The sequence below is a fragment of the Artemia sp. Qi Xiang Cuo genome, chromosome 10 (assembly GCF_049724085.1).
Source record: "Artemia sp. Qi Xiang Cuo chromosome 10, ASM4972408v1, whole genome shotgun sequence".
NCBI lineage: Eukaryota > Metazoa > Arthropoda > Branchiopoda > Anostraca > Artemiidae > Artemia > Artemia sp. Qi Xiang Cuo.
In genome coordinates, this window is record NC_142803.1 from 66703956 (window position 1) to 66723161 (window position 19206).

At 33.9% G+C, this 19206-nt stretch overlaps 1 pseudogene; it reads right to left on the reverse strand.

Moving 5' to 3' along the window:
• Positions 1 to 3067: 3067 nt before the first annotated feature.
• On the reverse strand, positions 3068 to 13612 carry LOC148948068 (uncharacterized; annotated as a pseudogene).
• Between the last annotated feature and the right edge of the window lie 5594 nt (positions 13613 to 19206).

Consider the following 19206-nt stretch of genomic DNA (forward strand, 5'->3'; position numbering starts at 1 on the left):
TTCTGTATACTTCCCAATAAACATTGTTACATATTAACATTGGGTAAAGTTCAAAACTTTCAGCCCTCTCCCCGGAGACTTTGGCGGATTCAGTCATCCTAAATCAGATAGTTATCCTATGTTTGACCATGCTGAAAAAATGGCTATTTTAAAATTTTGATCGGGTGACTGGGAAAAAAATAATCAGTGGAGGGGGCCTATTTGCCCTCCATTTTTTTGGTCAATTAAATACGCAACAATAACTTTTGATTTCCGTTCCAATGAGCCCTTCCACTATATTTAGAACCTCTAATACGATACGATCGTCCAAGTGAAAAACAAAAAAACAAATAAACATGCATCCGTGATCTTTCTTCTTGCAAAAAATACAAAATTCTACTTTTTTGTGGATATGAGCTTGAAAACTCTAAAATAGACTACTCTAATAAATCAAATCTGATGAATTGATTTTCATTAAGGTTCTATAGCTTTTAGAGGGTTTTCCCCCTTTTTTTTCGAAAATACGCAAAATGTGCCAAGCTACCTAGCTTTTAATAGATTGGACAAAACTTCATGAATCTTATGTATATTGAAATCAACATGAAAATTTTATTCTTTTAATATTACTATTTCTGTCAAAATTCCTTTTTTTAGAGTTTGGCTTACTATTGAGCCAGGTCGCTCCTTACTTTGATATAAAGATTCATATAGACTTATTCTGTATTGGAAGTATCTATTAATGAAACAAAAATACACTATCAGATTCAGAACAATTCAACGATTCAGTTCCCAATCCCAGGCAATAGAGACAGTGGTAATTGCAAGAAGTACTTTTGCCATTCTTCTGCAATATCCAGGCCACAAAACTGGACTTATTTGAAGCAGCTAGAAGAATCATAATCTATATTTACAATGATCTTTTTAGCAAAAAAATTATTTTAATAACAAAAATTACAATTTAAATCAATAAGAAAAGACTGGAACTTGCACAGCTCAGGGCGATATGGCTTAAATGAACAAAAAATACACCGAAAGATACACGAATTTTCAATTCATGGATGTAGCCAAAAATATTCTATCAATAAATAGTGTAAAACCGATGACTAAACTATCGGATTAGAAACAATTAAACGGTTCAGTTCAAAACCACAGGCTCTACAAAGGCAAACGACTAGCAAGAAATAAGCACGAGATAGATTTGTAGTGCTCTCGCCATATTTCTGGAAAAAAAACGGGACTTATTTTGAAGGAGCTAGAAGACTCATTAAACGATTTTTAAAATGATCTTTTACCAAAAACTGATTTATCAAAAAAATAATAACAATTTAACTAAATAAGAAAACACTTAAAATTACCAAAATCAGTGCCGTATGACTTTAATGAACAATAAATACAAAAAGTGAAATTTCAATTCGTAGATACATCACAAAATATTCTAGTAATAAATAATCTAAGATACAGTGTCTTGTAACCGTAGAAAGGAATCTATCATACGCAAACTTGCCGATGTTATCATGAAAAAATGAATGTATTTCAAACAGATAAGAGGATGGGATGTTTGGGTGCGCAACGAGAAGTTTTTTTAATTGGGTGTCTTAGAGTAAGTACAAATTCTAAACAGTCAGAAGCAGATCGGTGACAATTTCGCAACTGGAAGTTAGACTCAAATGGCTTTGATCTGAATACTTAAATTCATTCATAATTTTGCGTATTAGTTAATGTTGAAGATCACATTACCTGTCAGTGAATATCAATAATTATTCGCATAGGGATATATCAGCCTACTGATCAAAACAAACTACCAGGAGGGTCTAAAGTTGTGATTTCTCACAAACACCTCCAACGATTTATCCCCAATCGAACGCTTATTTCTTTTTGATATATTAAATCTTTTACAGGCACATTGTCTTAACTCGATAATTCAGTAGCAGAAACAAATACGAGTATTAAATGCTTTTTCAAAATATGTGTTATAATATGTTCCTACAAATATTTATTGAAGTACGGCATATTACCCACACATACTTGGGATTTGTTTTGAAAAAAAAGGAGAACAAAAGATTTTTGTTTCTAAAGACACACTCTTTTCTTACAATGAGTTGTCCGATAGAGTAAGCTAAAGCTATTAGCAGCTTTAAAAGAGTGTGTTTCTGTGGCTGTTCTTAAAAGATTGGGACAAACAGTCAGACTTTAGCGTAAAGAGCAAGGTATTGAGGAGGGGGCAGCCCTTCATATAAAGAATAATTTCTGTTCGTTTTTAGTTTTAATGTTGCTCCTTACTTTCAATAAAAAAAACTTGTTTTTAAAAATCTAATTTTGTTCGTTTTCAAATAATACAGGTTAATCTACTCGTCCTCCATGAAATATATCCCCTCCTTACTGCAAGAAAGCTTCCGTGAACATTTTATCCAACATAAAGTACACCGCAACCCGTTAAGTTCCCTCCTCACTGAAAATTGCCCCTCCCCGTAAAATTTCTTGCACACGATACAGCCTGAAAAATCAAAAAGAAAACTTTAATTTGAAAGATTTTAGTTTCTGATCTCCCGATTTTCTAGGACTATTTTCTAGGACTATTCCCGATACAATTTTTCAATACAATCATTCCTAAGAAAAAAACAAATACACACGCATCCATGATCTGTCTTCGGGCCAGAATAACAAAATTCCAGATTTTTGTATATAAGAGCTTAAAACTTCTATAATAGGGTTCACAGGTACACAAAATCTGATGATGTGTTTTTTTCAAGATTTCTTGACTTTAAGGGTGTGCTTTTCCCCTATTTTAAAAATCAGGAATTTTTCTCTGGCTCTTAAATTTTGATCGGTAGAACGAAACTTAATTATTCTTATATTTGAAATTAGCATAACAAGATGATTCCGTTTGTAAGAATTTTGGTCACTTTTAAACCTAGTCACTCCATACTTAAAGTTTGTTATCACGAACTGTTTGATGAAGACTCACTCTTTTCCTAATATGAGTTGTTTGATGATCTTTCAAATTAAATACTCCAAAATGCTTCATTTCTAAATGGTTCCGGAAACACTATATGGCACAAGTATGAACTCTTTGATGTCTAATGAAACTGCTCTGTTCAGTAAAACTTCTAAAATTCATCAAATTTTTGCTGAATGTATTCTTTGGTGCTTATTCAAAGAGCCTGATTGAGAAAAACTCTTCTGACATATATCACATTTATATGGTCTCTCACCTGTATGCGCTCGTTGGTGAGCATTCAAAGAGCTTGAATCAGAAAAATCCTTATGACACATGTCACATTTATATGGTCTCTCACCTGTATGCACTCTTTGGTGCTTATTCTTAATCCTTGAAGTAGAACAACGCTTCTGGCATGTGTCACATTTATATGGTCTCTCACCTTTGTGAACTCGGTGGTGCGTTTTCAAATTCCCTGATTCGGAAAAACTCTTCTGACATATTTTGCACTTATATGGTCTCTCACCTGTATGAACTCTTTGGTGTGCTTTCAAATGGGTTGATGTAGAAAAACCCTTCTGACATATATCACATTTATATGGTCTTTCACCTGCATGTATTCCTTGGTATGTTTTCAATTTGTTTGTTGTAGAAAAACTCTTTAGACATGTTTCACACTTATATGATCTTTCACTAGAATGTACTCTTAGATGTGCCTATACAAATAGCCTGACTGAGAAAAACTCTTGTGACATAAATCCCACTTATAAGGCCTCTCACTAGTATGTACTGTTTGGTGCCTATTCAAAGAGTCTGATATATAAAAATTCTTCTGGCACAGCCCACAGTTATGAATTTTTTCACAAGTCTGTATTCCTTTAAGTTTTTTAAACTTTTTCGGCTTTTTACTGATTAATACACCATTCAAAAATGTCTTCTGATTGTTGATGTCTTTTGCTTCAGTTTTAGAACAAAACAAATTTAATGAGACACTTGTACAAGGATCCTGTGGAAAAACTAGTGATATAGTTCCTTGCATGTTTCATTCAGATACATTTTGTGAAAAGTGTCCTTGCAAAAACAGATGGTGTCTCATGTTGTCTCACCAACAAATTCTCGCAGACATATTGGACATCTTCTTCTTTCCCCCATTTAGTGCTCCAGAACGTGAACAAAAAAATCTCTGTAATCACGAACTACAGCTGGACAGACATCACATTCTATCGGTGAAAGTTCTTCACAGCCGGTGTCTATGTGAAGATCTAGCATCAAAAAGGATTTCTCTGCTTTTCCGCATGAAACACAACGCCAAATGCCTGCTGTTAATTCTTCTATAGCCCTCTTTTTCAGTTTTCTCACCATAACAATCGGTTTTGGGCCTGAGAGTTGCGGTAGAGTAATGCAATCATAACAGCCCACTATAGAACTTATTGATCCTATAAAAAAAAAATCATTAAAGCGAATAAGATTTAAAATAACACTAATTTAGAGCAACACTAAATGAAAAAAAAACATTACACAACTGCGGTCTCTATAGAAAAAATAACAATGCAAAAATAACAACAAAATAATCCTAGATGGTTAGAAATGTTTTAAAAAATTAATAAAAATATTGTTTTAATATTTCACTTCTTGAAATGCTTTTATTGGCAAATTTTTCTGAAAAATCTTGTAAATTCGATATATAGAAACTTTTTGAATCCAACAAGTCAAAATTCTCTTTTATAATGTTTACTCAGAAGAATATATTCACGGCAAAATTACCAGTGTCTAAGGGGCATTGAACCAATAAAATCGTAAGCAGTAGTTATTAAAGTGCAGTTCTGAAGATGGACATTTGTAAGAAAATGCTCAACTGTCCCCTTTTTATATTGATTTTTGAACAAACTTATGTTTGTGCTAAATATTAATTTGGACCTTACAGGAAATGATAAGGGATAAAATCAATTGACCAAAAAGGCAATATTTGCACACTACTACCAATACCACTACTATCAAAAAAACTACTACTTCTGTAGCAGGTATTACTGAGGCTGAAAATCTTGAAATAAACATCTGACGGAACGTTTAGGGGAAAGTTGAACTAAATTAAAGCATATTGTGGGCATGTAGATTGCTAACACGAGACTATCGGCAATATTTTGGAATGGCTTATCATATCAAAAGGAAACATCAGGGGTAGCATGAGTGGAAAATCTAGTTTATCGAAAAGAAATATGTACCTGCTACTAATACTGTTAATACTATGAATAATAATGCACTTTTACTACTAGCACAATTCTGACTACTACCACAACTACTAAGATACTAGTACTATTAGGGCTAAAGTTACGAAGCGGAAAATTGGACAGAATATTGAGGGTAAATTTGAACTAAATCAAAACACTACATACGCAGATTGTCAAAAGAGCGCTTCTCAAGAGTTGATTTGGGTATTAAGTTAGAACTTTCAGAAAATACTTAGAGAGGAACATACATTGACAAAAAGGTAATGCATGCGTACCCTTACAAACACTATTACCACTGCTGCTTTTACTAATACTACTACTGCTGCTAAGCTACTCTAACTAATACTTCAATTGCATAAACTTATAAGTCTTAGAGTATTAAGATGGAAAAACCGTCAAAAGGAGATTGAAGGTGCACATATTTTGGGACAGATATATTTTTGGAACGGCTTGCCAAGGTGAAACTTCTGGGGCATCATGAAATTAATGTTTAACTGAACATCTGGAAAGATGTTCATGCTACTAACGCTATTAATGCTATGACTACTACTGTTGCTATCACTACAAGTACAAAACTAACACTACAACTACTTCTACGGCTAAGTCTATGAAGGTAAAAATTTGAGAGAATATTTGTGACAAATTCCAACTAACAAAAGAAACCATGTGCATTAAGATTATCAAAAGAGCGTATCTTAAAATACCAAGGACACCAAAGTGAAAAAAATATTTAGCCTTCTAGATCTATCCTAGGACTATGTATACCTGGAAACCCGTGTTTACTGCGAATTTTCTTTTAGTTGCTATAAGCAATATTAAGTTAGAACGTCTGCGAATATTTGTATGAACAATGTTGCCAACGAAAAAAAACTGAAAAAACCGTGAAACGGAAAAGAATTCCATTGAATCTGACAATACTTTTCATTTGTGAAAATTCAAATCTACAAAATCTGTTGTTTCCTATATTAGTGAAAATCTACCTAGTGAATAAATATGAGCTCATTAAGTTCGGAAAGTGACTATTCTGATTTGTCAGAAAATATAGTTGATCGTGACCAAATGTTAGATGGTATTTAAGATATCATTTCAGGATGCATGTTACACCCCATGTAGATTCTCTTTCTATTCAAGACTCCCCTGTAAATTTCTAGGTGGCGCAATAATTTATCTAGGATTAGCTAGCCCATGACGCAGTAGGGTTTAGACTTTTACAGTAAGAGACTGAGTCGATACCCAAACTCTTATTTGTAGTGATTTTTGTTTGTTTCAAGCTTGATTTGAATATTGAATTGAAGATTCACTCTTTTAAAGATGCGCCAAGTTTTACTATCTCAAAAATTTTATCGGATGCAATGGCCACCTCAGATTTTCCATAAGAAATATTTGTGGAAAAAGGGCTTGGGGGAGGGGCCTAGTTACCCTCGGATCACTTTTGACTCTTAAAAAGGGAACTAAAACTTTTAATTTCCAATCGAAAGAGCCCCCTCTGAAGTTTATATAACTCCTTCTATATGAGTTGTCCCTGGGAAAAAAAATAAATGGAGTACGAAGAAGGCTGTCTACCCTCTAATCACTTTTTGCTCTTAAAAAGCGAAATAAAACTTTAGATGTTCAATCAAATGAGCTCTCTATGAGGTTTATACAAGCATACCTTCCTTAACAACCCTATATGCCCCCAGGACTTAGCTTACAACACTGATCCTCGAGACCTGGGGCTCTGTCGACACCGGCGTTAAATTTCATGGTAGATTTTCAGTAGGCTACATAGTTTCACTAGGGTGAATTTAAAAAAACAGCTGATACTTTTTTAATGTTCTTCAAATGATTAATATGAAATAAAATAAGGACCCTTTTAAGAGTTTAAGACACAATTAGAAGCAATTATTGAATTAGGAAAGAGCATAAAAAAGGGCATCAAGTGATGATTCCACTTTAATCCAACCTAACTTACAGCGCTAACTAGAAATTTACTGACTCCCCCTCCAAATATATATCCATATTTAAAAATCTACTATAGATTTTTCGTAAATAGCCTAGACTTCAACAAAATTTAGTTCTTCAGAAGTCTTAAGTCATGATAATTTTTCATGCTATTTCATATTTCAATAATCATTTGTGGGGGACTATTCCTTTTAAACCCTTAAAGGTGTTATAAGAGCTCAAAACTGCCCACTGTAACCTGGTAAAACAAAACTAAACAATGTGAGATTTAATATATCAAAGCTTGGAGCATTACTTCTCCCATCTGTGTAAAAATATAGATGCATCATTGAATCTTTGTTCCTTTTCATATGTTGTTTTTAAGCTTTGTTGCTTCCTAAAACAATATTTTTTGTACAATTTTTAAATTGATGTGTTTTTACAAATAACCATTAAAATCCATTATTTGAGGCTCAAGGCCCCACCTAAAAAATGATCAACCACTCTGTCATAATTGCTAAACTGATATTATACATCATTATATCATAGACTATATCAGTTGAGGAAGAAAAAGTGGTACTTGTTTAGAATACGTCACCACGTGAGAAGTAACTTTTGGTTAATTCCAATGAAATAAAACAAAGCATGATAATAAATAAACAGATAAGAAACAGAGGTGGGTAATATATTTGCACATTAGAGGGGGGGGGGGGGTAAATTAGAGCATAGATTAAATAAGGAACATAATCTAAACAAGTGACCTTGTTTTGATCCGGTAACCAAAATGTGAAGTTTATATCTTAGTCATGTAGTGAGCAATACCTCATTAGGAAGCAAAAACTTGTTTTTCATATAGCATCTTTGATATCTCGATGCGGTCTTTTCGTCATGTTGCCCAGATTCTGAACAAGTACTCAAAAATGAATTAAAATAAACGTAATATTATCCTAATATAAGGGGTATCAGACCGGTGCAACCTCATTCAGGCTTAGCTTCAATGAAAGGAGATGATAGATTAATTGCAACATCCCACCCCTATCCATATATACTCTTACATATACTAGGCTAATGTGAATGCCCAGGAAGAGATAGAAAATTTTGGCAATTAAATGCATTCTTTCAGGCATGTTATAATCCTCTTCCTTAAAGGGAGCTATAACCTATATTTTGATATAGCTGTTACAAAATTATTTGTCACTGCATATGAGTATTTTGAAACATTTAGAAATCAACTTAGATATGACAATGATCAAGAAAATAAATGCCTATGATCATTATTTTTCTCATATTGACTAATTACATTACTTTTCAGGTAAAAATGCCCCGTAGCGTATCTTTATCATTTTGTGAAGAAGAAGATAAAAATACATTTTTAAATACCCATTTTTTTATCTGATATATCAAGATTGACAACCACTTGCACATTTGGCAAATTTAGAAGTGATTACTGAATCATAAAAAAGAATGAAATGATACATAAAGTGATATATTCACCTTCATCTACGCGGATCTGCATTGTAAAGTGCGAATTTACTAAATATTGTCTTGTGTTCGAGTACATTGATACCCAAAAGCATAATTTCTGATTTAACTGGAGTTATTAGGTTACGTCTTATTAGGTTGGGTTATGTATTTAATGTATGTGTGTGTATGTTATCCTCAAATATACATTCACTGACCAGTGCTTGGGAATCTAAAGCAATTTATAAAATAGAAGATACAGATGAAATACAGAAAGAAAGATTTTGAGAATTAGATGATCAATTAGAAATAGAGTTTTCAATGCGGATTTTGGTATCAGTTGGTTAAGTATTTTGAGTTACCAGAAAAAAAATAATGACCGAACAGATAATAATAAAACTATGATTACTCTCATTAATCTACCCAAGAAAAAATTAAAGTTATCAAAAAATAAAAAAATATGGAAAATGGGAAAAAACAAGAGGACAAAACAAAATCCATGATAAATTGATTATTATGACACAAAGCTCTAAAATAAGGATTTTATTCACATACTTCATTTCCAGAAAATGGATAACTAGTTTTTATAAAAAGAAATACCTTGAAATAATGGACTTATTCTTACTCAGGACAAAGAGAACAAGTGATTTACAGACTTGGTGTAACCCCGAAAATGAAAAAAGTCGAATGAAAATTTTTTATCAGCCAATAGTTCCGTTTTAAAATTTAAATTTGTTTGAAGTGTTTTGCAATGATTCAGAATAAAAATACAGCCTACAGATGGAAATTTTTAAATAGTGCTTGAAAGTATTATAAAATATTTCTTGTTTTGTAACAAAATAAAAAAAGTCTTCAAAAATGGTCTTTTCCGATTAGAACTGATTCTGCGCCATTGTAAGATGAATCATACCTGAACCATTGCTACCCCCATCCTCAGGAGCCAACTCAGACGCTAAAGTGGAGTTTATGGATGAGAGAACCACAGGTAGATCTTGATTTCCAGGTGACAGAGAACAACCTAAAGTTTACATGATTGTTGTTCCATCAATTTATAAAGTATCTTAAAATCATATAACTAAAAAAACATAATGATAGAAAAAAATAATTATAATTAATTTACCCCATGCATAAAAAAAAAACAATGGTTGGACAAAAAAAAAAACAAATATTAATAATAATAACAACAAAAAAGATTAAAAGGAAAAGCTAGATTTAATTTAAGAAAATATTTTGATGTTGTCTTAATTATGTATCCTAAAAATTTCAACATTAAATAAATCAAAATGCACCTTTCGTATAAAAGGAAATGACTAAAGACCTGAAGTGTGTTTGATTAAGGCTTAAATTTCCAGTAACATGTACATGATGTATAATATGTTATAAAGAATCAAATCTAATCAGCAATTTGCTGATAAGTACCAACAATACAAAAGTGTTGGGGCTCATGAATCATTGCTTTAGTTTTATGTTGTTTTTTTTTCTTCTTGTTTGAGCTTTCACCCATGGAAATAGATAAGAAGAAACAACAAACAAGAAAATAGAATATGAAAAAAAAGTCCTGTGCATCCCTGTTTTCAAACAAGAAATAGCTTCAGTAGTTAAAAGCATAGCATTAATGAATTAAGTCAACTCCCATGATTTTTTGAATAAAATATCTTTAATAGTTTTCCTGAAGGTGGCAACTTGGGTTATAGAGGAAGGGCCAGGAATCAGTTCCCTTACGCTTTGGAATAAAATATCCTTTGTTTTTTCAGTGGGACTGGGGGTTGGGCTTATCTGATCTTTGAACTATTTTAAAAACCCTTGCATAAAAACCTTAAATGCCTAGCGGAATTACTTGCAACCATCCCACTGGGCTCTTGGGGTTACATCAATTTCAAATTTTTGTTATCTAATCATTGGACTATCGAAAAAATATGGATATCTCAGATCTATATTTGAAATATTTGGGAAAAAGAAGGCATGTATATGTGGGAGGGGGAAGATAAAATGCCCTCTGATTACTTGTGACTCTTAAAAATGACATAGAGCTTTCAATTACCAATCAAATGAACCCTGTCTGATATTTACCAAACAACCCCTTACATAAAAACCTTCTCTGCTCCGGGGGCCTAATTTAAAACACGGACCCCGTTACTCTGGGGTGTTGTATTAACCCCAGAGTTTTTTTTACTTAATCTTTGAACTATTTTAAAACCTAGGGCTATGTTTCAATTTTGACTGGCTTCATGCTTCGGAAAATAGCCTTGGGGGGGCGAGATGCTGGCACCGGGATGTCTGAGGTCCAATAACCTGAGCGCCCTTTGAGGTGAAGACAATCACCCCATCCATAAAAATAATATAGTCCCTCGTGGAATATCTACACCCAGGGCCCTGAGGGGGGGTACATTGACCCTGGACTGTTTGTTATCTAATCTTCAAACAATTTTTACAAAATAGCTATCTCAAAATTTTATCAGATAAATTTTGAGAAAACGATTGTGGAGGAGTAGGAGGGGGGAGGGGCGAATACCACTCCAATTATTTTTTACTTTTAAAAAGGGCAGTAGAACTTCCACTTTCAAACCAAATGTGCTCCCTCTGAAGTTTAACTAGTTCCATATGAAGTGCCTCTGGAAAATAAAAGAGTAATAAGCCAATGTAACCTTATGCCTTTTTACTAATGCTATACTGTCACCTCTGATTCATCTCTGTATGTGGTTAAGTCCAAACTTTAATAAAATGTAATTTGAAATACTTGCATATGACTAGATTTGGGGTACCTGACAAGAAAAAGTTTGGATAAAGAACTGTATACTTTATAATATGCAAAATAGTTCTAGGCAACAGATTTTAACTGCATTTCTGTTATGTCTTACCCAAACTATTCTACTAGTGAGTCCATACATAGGCCAAGTTCTATATTTCTTTTGAACTGTCCTTGTTTCTACAGAAGTGCCCAAAAATAGAATGAACATCCGGCAAAATAAAAACAAAATGCAAAAACATATAGAAAATGTAGGATTTGGGCTAAATGCTAAATTTTTACATAGGAGGGGGGAGTCAGATGTAGAGGAATTAAATTTGAAATGTACTAACTATAATAATTTTGCATATTATGAACTAAGAGTGTTTCCTTTTCAACATCCCTAATTTCACACTTAAACCAAAACTGGTTTTAAAAAGTACATAATCATGGAAATAAAACTACAAAATATAACATTTTGTATATTACAAAGCAAGAATTTCAATGTTTTGGTGATTTCTTAATGGTTATACATATTCCTTGGGCGATGGGCTAATTGGGACACTCAAAAAGAGGGCGGTGGTAGTCATGCTTTACAAATGAATTGCTTATCATGCTTTAACTAAGCATAAAAAAGAATAGGTGTGTAATGGTGTGCATTTCATTGAACCCCAAGAAACTGAACGCCTGTAACTGAACCGCCACGTAACTAAACCATTGTGCAACTTCACACCCATATAGCCCAACCCCTATGCAACTGAACCCTTGAGTAAATGAACCACAGTTACCTAAACCACATTTAACTGAACCCTCGAGTAACTAAGCCCCGGTGTAGCTGAACCAGTATACATCTGAGCCCCGTACAACTGAACCACCATGCAACTGAACCACCTCGCAACCGAATCCCCTAGCAACTGAATCACCGTGTAACAGAAGCATTGGGCAAATGAGATATTGAGTAACTGAACCATTGTGCAACTGAAGTACTGCAATACAGAAGGTCAGTAATCCATTTAAGAACAAAAACTATAAACCAAAACGCTTATAAAAAAACAAAAAAAGAAAAAACAGAAATCCATACCGTGGTAAAAATTTTTAATTATTCTTACATTGATAGCTGCCATTTACCCCCCCCCCCACAAAAAACATCCCTTACGAAAATAAAACCTAAAGTAAATTACCCCCCCTCCAAGAAAATACCTATCCTAGGAAAATCCCCCCCTTCCCAAAAAAAAAAAACCAAAATCAATAAAAAAAACTGGTTTGCTAATAAAAAAGAAAATAAGTACAGGGGGATTACAAAACAATTTAATACAACCTACACAGGGTTTCTAGCCCTTATAGCTAATACTTTACTCATTCTATGTCTTAATAAGAGATAAGATGTTTTGGCATCAAAATGCACCCTTTGAGATATCTTTCTAGCTACAAAACAATCCGATAAACGACTTGTGGAAGTTTCAGTTTCTTTTTAAGTTTTTTTCAATGGGTATATTAATTCAATAGCTTATTTTTACATACCCCCAAAAATTTTTTGTGGGGTTGGGGTATGGCACGCCTGTCCTGAGCGTAACGACTGTGCATGGTGGAGGGGGGGCAAGAGGTAAACATGAATTCCTTTTTTTTAATTACAGTGTAGCATCCCAAATAAACTAAAAATAACATGACTCAGTTATCGTTTCGCATTTGAACAGAGGACATGTATTGATATGTAAGCCAGATTGAATGAGGAATAAATTACAGTGTATTGCAGTGACTATTAGTTTCAAAATAAGTGAAATAATAAATTTTATATTGACAGACTTTTTTACCATTTGGATATATTTACTGACTCATATAAGGTCATCAACTATCTTAATATCTTTTTAATATTGTCTCACAATCTGATTATAATTAGATTTTGTAAAAAAGCGAGCGGAAGAAGGGAGGTTCTTGTTACAAGGGCTACAGTGCCTGTTGGGAGTGTTACTCCCTTAAACTGTAGGGATCTGGTAGTAGGAAACTAAACTTCCTCTGCGTATTGGCATCTGGTTCTTATGATAGGTACAGTGAAAAATGAATACTGGAGTTGTTTTTTCACCAGTTTCAAATTTTTTGCAATTAAAAAATTACAATAGAGTGAATAAAATTAAAATACTGCAATTTGGAAATAATTTTTTTTGGGCTTTACGAGCGTAATCTAAGCTAAAAAAAACTATTATGTAATGCAGCTGTACCTGGGAATGAGCTTCTAAGAAGACAAAGGCCAAAGGCTTTGGTAAGCGATCCGACGGATATGTTAAGTATATTCAAGAAATGTGACAATGAAGTCAAAGACCAACCGATGTTTGCAATTCGTTCTCCAAATGATGTACTTATCATTCCAGCTTTAGTTGATTTGAATTTGAATGCAGAATTGAATAGAATGGAACACTTCCTAAAGACTGTTTCAAGTAAGTTTAATTTATGTGATAATCACTCACCCATATTACCTGCCTAACAGACGCTTTCAACTGACTCTCACACTACTTTTGTTGTCTCTTACGCGCCGAAAACACTACACGACCCGATAAAACACAAAGAAGAAATCGATAACGTGAGCTGTCATGATGTTGTTACCAAGCTGAGTTTGGGAGAAGACAAACGGATAATCAATGTTAAAATCTCTGCTGCTGTAGAATGCAAAAACTCTATTTCAGTGATTTCAGCAGACTCTCCATCCCAGGTGATTACTAAATAGCTTTTTAGGATAGTCAGAGGACTATTAAAGGAATTAAACCTCCCATTCTTTCAAGGATATCCAGGTGTGGTGGAAGCTATGTAGCTTGGTCACACAGGCATAGTTAAACTTGAGTGTTGTTACTCAATGTCAAAAGCCAAGGCTATGCAAAATGGTATTAAACTTGGATACGAATAATTATCAGTGAAAGAATATCTGTTAGCCCCTTGGTACTGTCTCAAATGCCATTTGCCAGACCATAAAGTTGCTGATTGTGCAAGTTTGGTTTCAAAGTGTGCATGCTGCACGGGCCCTCGTTTTTCCCACAAGGAGTTGCCCTGCCAGCTTGATGCACAATGTGCTAAGTGTGGTGAAAATCATGCCTCCTTTAGTCTAAGATGCAAAGTGCTGCTGAAATATATCATAGCCAACAAGAAATGGTTGTGCATGTGATGAGTTTTTCGTTTAATGTAAATGGTACTTATTTAAGGGACCATATGACTGATAAGTTGCGTGACCGGATTGACATAGCATTCCTTAAAAAACAATTCCAGATTTCTGATAGTACTAACATGTTAAAACGAGATCGTGATCATTCCGTATTTGCAAGTAATGTTCAGGTCACTTTTGCTAGACCTTCTGAAGGCTTTGCGTTCATTGTTAAGAATAACCTGAGATTTCTCTCTCCAGTCTGTTATCACTATGTCAAATAGATCTTTGCTGTTTCGTTCGATAGTACTGTGCTGATAAATTTGAATCTCCTATGTAACAAAAAAACTGGTCCTGCTTTAAATCCGTATATGAAAGCTTCGGCTAATCTTAAGGCTATTCCTGCATCTGTTTATCAACTGGTTATGATTTCATTGTGCTTGGTGACTTCAACACAGATATTAAATGTCAGTCATTTCAATCCATTATAGTCATTGAGACTTTTTCGGCTCATAAAACAGTTGAGAAAAGTGTTGATTATTCATATGTTCACCAATCTGGAAGTATTTCTAATATCGATCACGTAGTGTGCTTACCAAATATTAAAGTATTGACTTCTCTTGCTCATGAAGACTATTTTGATATTGACAACCTCCCAATTTTGTTCGCAGCTTCAGTAGTTGCTAGCTATTCAACTAGACCATTTATACCAAGCTATAAGTGACTTTACAGGAATAACCGGAGTAGAGCTAACTCAGCATTTTATTTTACTATATTGTCTGCGTTATTAGGTTCAATAAAGGTTCTTTACAATTTGTCTATCGTTCTAAATGTTTCTCAAATGATAAGCAGTCTCTAAACGAATATTATGATAAAATAGTTTGGTGCTTAACACAGGCAGAGGCAATTACTGTTTGTCTGGAAAAGATTAAAGCTTAAACTAGAAAATCAGGATGGGTTTAGAGCCCAGAACTAAAAGATATAAACAATAAGAATAAATTTTTGGCTACGTATATTGGCGTTTTGCAGTTGGCCAAATTAAGAAGTAGTCTTTGATCTGTAGCATAATTCCGAGTATGATGATAAAAAACGTCGATAGCAGTCTGGGTCCTCCGGTTTTGATTTTCCTGTGTTAAGAGAAGATTGGTTTCATGTTCTGAATGTGGTTAAGCTTAGTAGTGATTTTTCTGAAAGTCCTATTGCAATTTATACTTGGGTGTTGTATTATAATGATATTTTTAGCCAGGTGAAATGGGATGTTGAAAAGCTTTTTAGTAAACTTCTCGAGTCGTGCTTGCCTGATAATATTTCTCAGAGTAATTTATTGCTAGTTTCTACAGTTGATATTAGTCAAACTATTAGGAACATGAAGTCTAGATCTGTTGAACAAGACGGAGTTGTGTCTTATCATATAAAAGTAATTTGCCCAACTTTGACTGATCATCTTCAACTACTGCTTCAGATGTGTTTATCTACTTCTATGTTTCCTAAAAGTTATCTCTATTGCATAGTAAACCGCGGTTTTGAAGCGAAGAAAAACTTTATCAGAGCGTAGTTCTTATTAACCAATTACTGTTTTGTGCACTCTTAGCTAAGTTTTTGAGTATATTCTTCTCCCTTTCATTTCGGAAAATGTTAATTTTGGTGCAAACCAATTTGGCTTTCAAAAAGGCTGGGATGTCAGCACACCCATCGTGTTCTAGGTTCCCTCCTGTTGCAATCTGTTAATGATAAATCTCCCCTTCATACCTGTGATCATAATCTTTTGAAATATTTTAAAAGTATAAACCACTCAAATGCACTCTAGCCCTTTTTTTCGAACGATATTACCCTTTCTATTGTTGTATTATCACAGTACTGTTATTTAAACTATTTTATTTAGATAAAATGTAATAGAGCAGTGTCTGCTTAAAAGGTGCTTCATTGGTATGGAGTCTGACAATGTGGTGTGCTTTTAACAACTATTTTTAGGTTGTGTACTTCTCCTATTCTTTTATTCTTGCCTTTGAATTCCATTTCTGATGGAATTAATTTCTTGCACCTTCTTAAAGCAGACTATATCCTTCTTGTCAGTTATTCTATGGCTAAACTTACGCATACAATCAGCTGGATCTCAGACCAATTACGATAGATTACATTTATTTTGTATATAGATAAGTGCAAATATATTTAATTTAATTTAAGTGCGATACTCCCTCTTAATTGTATTTTTCTCTCTATTCCCTGTGTCTCTTCTTTTTAGTGGCTTGGTCTTCACATTACTAATAATCTCAAAACACTTTAGGCTCTGACATTTTCTAATGCAAAAATAAAAAAAATTCAGGTTGGATATTCAAAAGTTGCTGCAAATGTAGTGAGGTACAATAGAAAAGCACTTGGGAAATTATTTTCTTCATTTTGTAATCATTCTATTCTTTCTTTTATATGATTTTCTTTCGATTCTGAAGACTACAGATCTAGCGCCTCTCTAGACGAAGTATTTTAAATTTTCTTAGTACCTGGAGCGCCTCACTCTGCGGAACTTGAACCAGAATCTAATATTTTGTGGTAACCTCCTGAATTTACAGGAAAAAGTGACTGAGTTTGCGAGATAATTGCTGCTGTCTGCATGTCTTATTGTGCACCATACTTTACGTCGTTTTATGTAAATAATTGTTAAGTGTGCGAGTTTGCTTTTTTGTTGTTCTTGATGTACTCTGCTTCTTTTTTATAGTGGGTAATAAATAAATTATTATTATTAAATAAAATATTTCAATTTAAAAAAGTAATTTACATGACGCCGGTTTGAGTTTTCAGGTAATGAGTTTTATGTGGTAGAAAGTGGGGATATTTTCCGTGGGGGACAAAGGTGAATACTTAGACCCGTAGAAAGTGACAGGGTGCAGGAAGCCCCAACCAAAAGACATAACACAGGTAAATAAATCTTAATTTATCAGAGTTGGATTTAAAATATTCTTTGTTTTTATTACAGCAAAACAGAGAATTTTTATAAAAAAACTATAAAGTACTTTATATAAATACTGAAAAAAATAAACAAGTCTAAACCGATTGAGTGTGTACAGATTATAACTTATGTCTTACATCCATCAGGTATAGTCTTTGAGCAGCAAGAGGGTTGAGTTGCATGGAGGTCAGTAGTAGTGGGTCAGTTACAGGGTTGGTCACGTACTTTGTGGGTTTACGAACGGGCCGTAAGTTGCATGGGGTTGAGGTGCAAAAGGGTTCAGTAAAAGGGGGCTCAGCTGCATGAGGGTTCAGTAGCATGAGGGTTCATTTGCAATAGAGTTCAGTTTTAAAGAGGCTCAGTTGCTTTGTGGTCCTGGTGTACAGTGTATCACTTGCAGTGGGGATCAGTTAGACTGGTGGTTCAGTTACAGGGGTTCAGTTGCTTGGTGATCAGTTACAATTGAACCCGTATGTCTCAGTGTTCTACTATGTTATCCTTCCTTGAAATATGTACCACATCAGATAGCCAATTAGCCAGTCCAGCATCAAGGACAATTCTCTCTGACAATCTTCTGGTTCAATGCACACAGAGACTGAGGAACAAGGACCAGATATCAATAGCTGCTCAAAAATATATTAAGTTTTTGACTTCTATTACCCGATGTAGATTAAATTACAAACAAACTAAATGAATTGAAATTTATAATTTAAAGCAAATATTATTATCTGTTTCTTATCACTAAAATATCAAATAATAATACAAATCGTATTCTAGAAGATTCACATAGTCAACTGACCTGTTGACCATTCATTTCGAACCTCTTATTAATATACTTCAAGTATTGAGTTCCAGCATATATAAACGCAGTAAATGTGGTACAAGACCTTCATATAAAGTTTAGCCTGCCATATATGGGCCGACAGTTGGTGTCATACTACATGCCAAGGCACAGACTTATGTCGAGACAGGATTTTATATGTAGTACCTCAGCATCCTCATCTATTGATATAATGTCTGTGCTCTAATATATCGTCTGCAAAGGAATAAAAAATTTAACATGTGATTTTCTTATAAGAGGTGACTTAGACTTTCATGATATAGTGCAAAAATAAGATTTTCCATGTAACGCAGTTACTCGAAGGTGATCCACAATCAGTCCTTGTGTAGATTATATTAATTATCTCTCTGCCTTCCAAGCAATCAGTAAAGCCACCACACAGTGTTGCCTACGCCAGGTAACAATATTACTTGACCTAGTATCTGTTAATAATAGTGACCTAATCCAAGGAATAAATTATCTCATGTCTCTAAGTAAAAGTGACCACCTTTCCATTGAATTAGTTACCCACTGAAACAACGCAAGAAATGGACATAAAAAAGATACTTAGACTACGAAAAGATTAGGGTTATTCTGAGTTAAACTTAGAGGGAGTAAACCCTCTATGGTGTGATCACTGAGCACTATGAAAAAGTCTGGGCTGTCATCATTAAACCCTAGAAACAGAACACAAGAAATAATTTTATCTTCATGCGAAATACATTACAAGGCCGGGCAGCATTCATAAAACGCACCAAACAATTCTAAACAGGCCATTTGATACAAAAAGAAATGTCAGGAATTTAGGAACAACATATAAAATCCTAAAATAATTCATGTAATGCTGCCCCTGAAATGTACAAAACCTATGAGACACGAATCAAGTACAGAAGCATAGTGAACTCTACCATATTCAAGAATTATGGATTAGGCCGTGATCCCAAACGGATATCAACGAAACGATTTGCAACAAGTTACGAAAATGAAGTCACTTCACCCAAAATACATTGGATTTTCTGAAGGACCATTTTGCATCAGTCTTCGTAAAGGAACCCCATAATCGT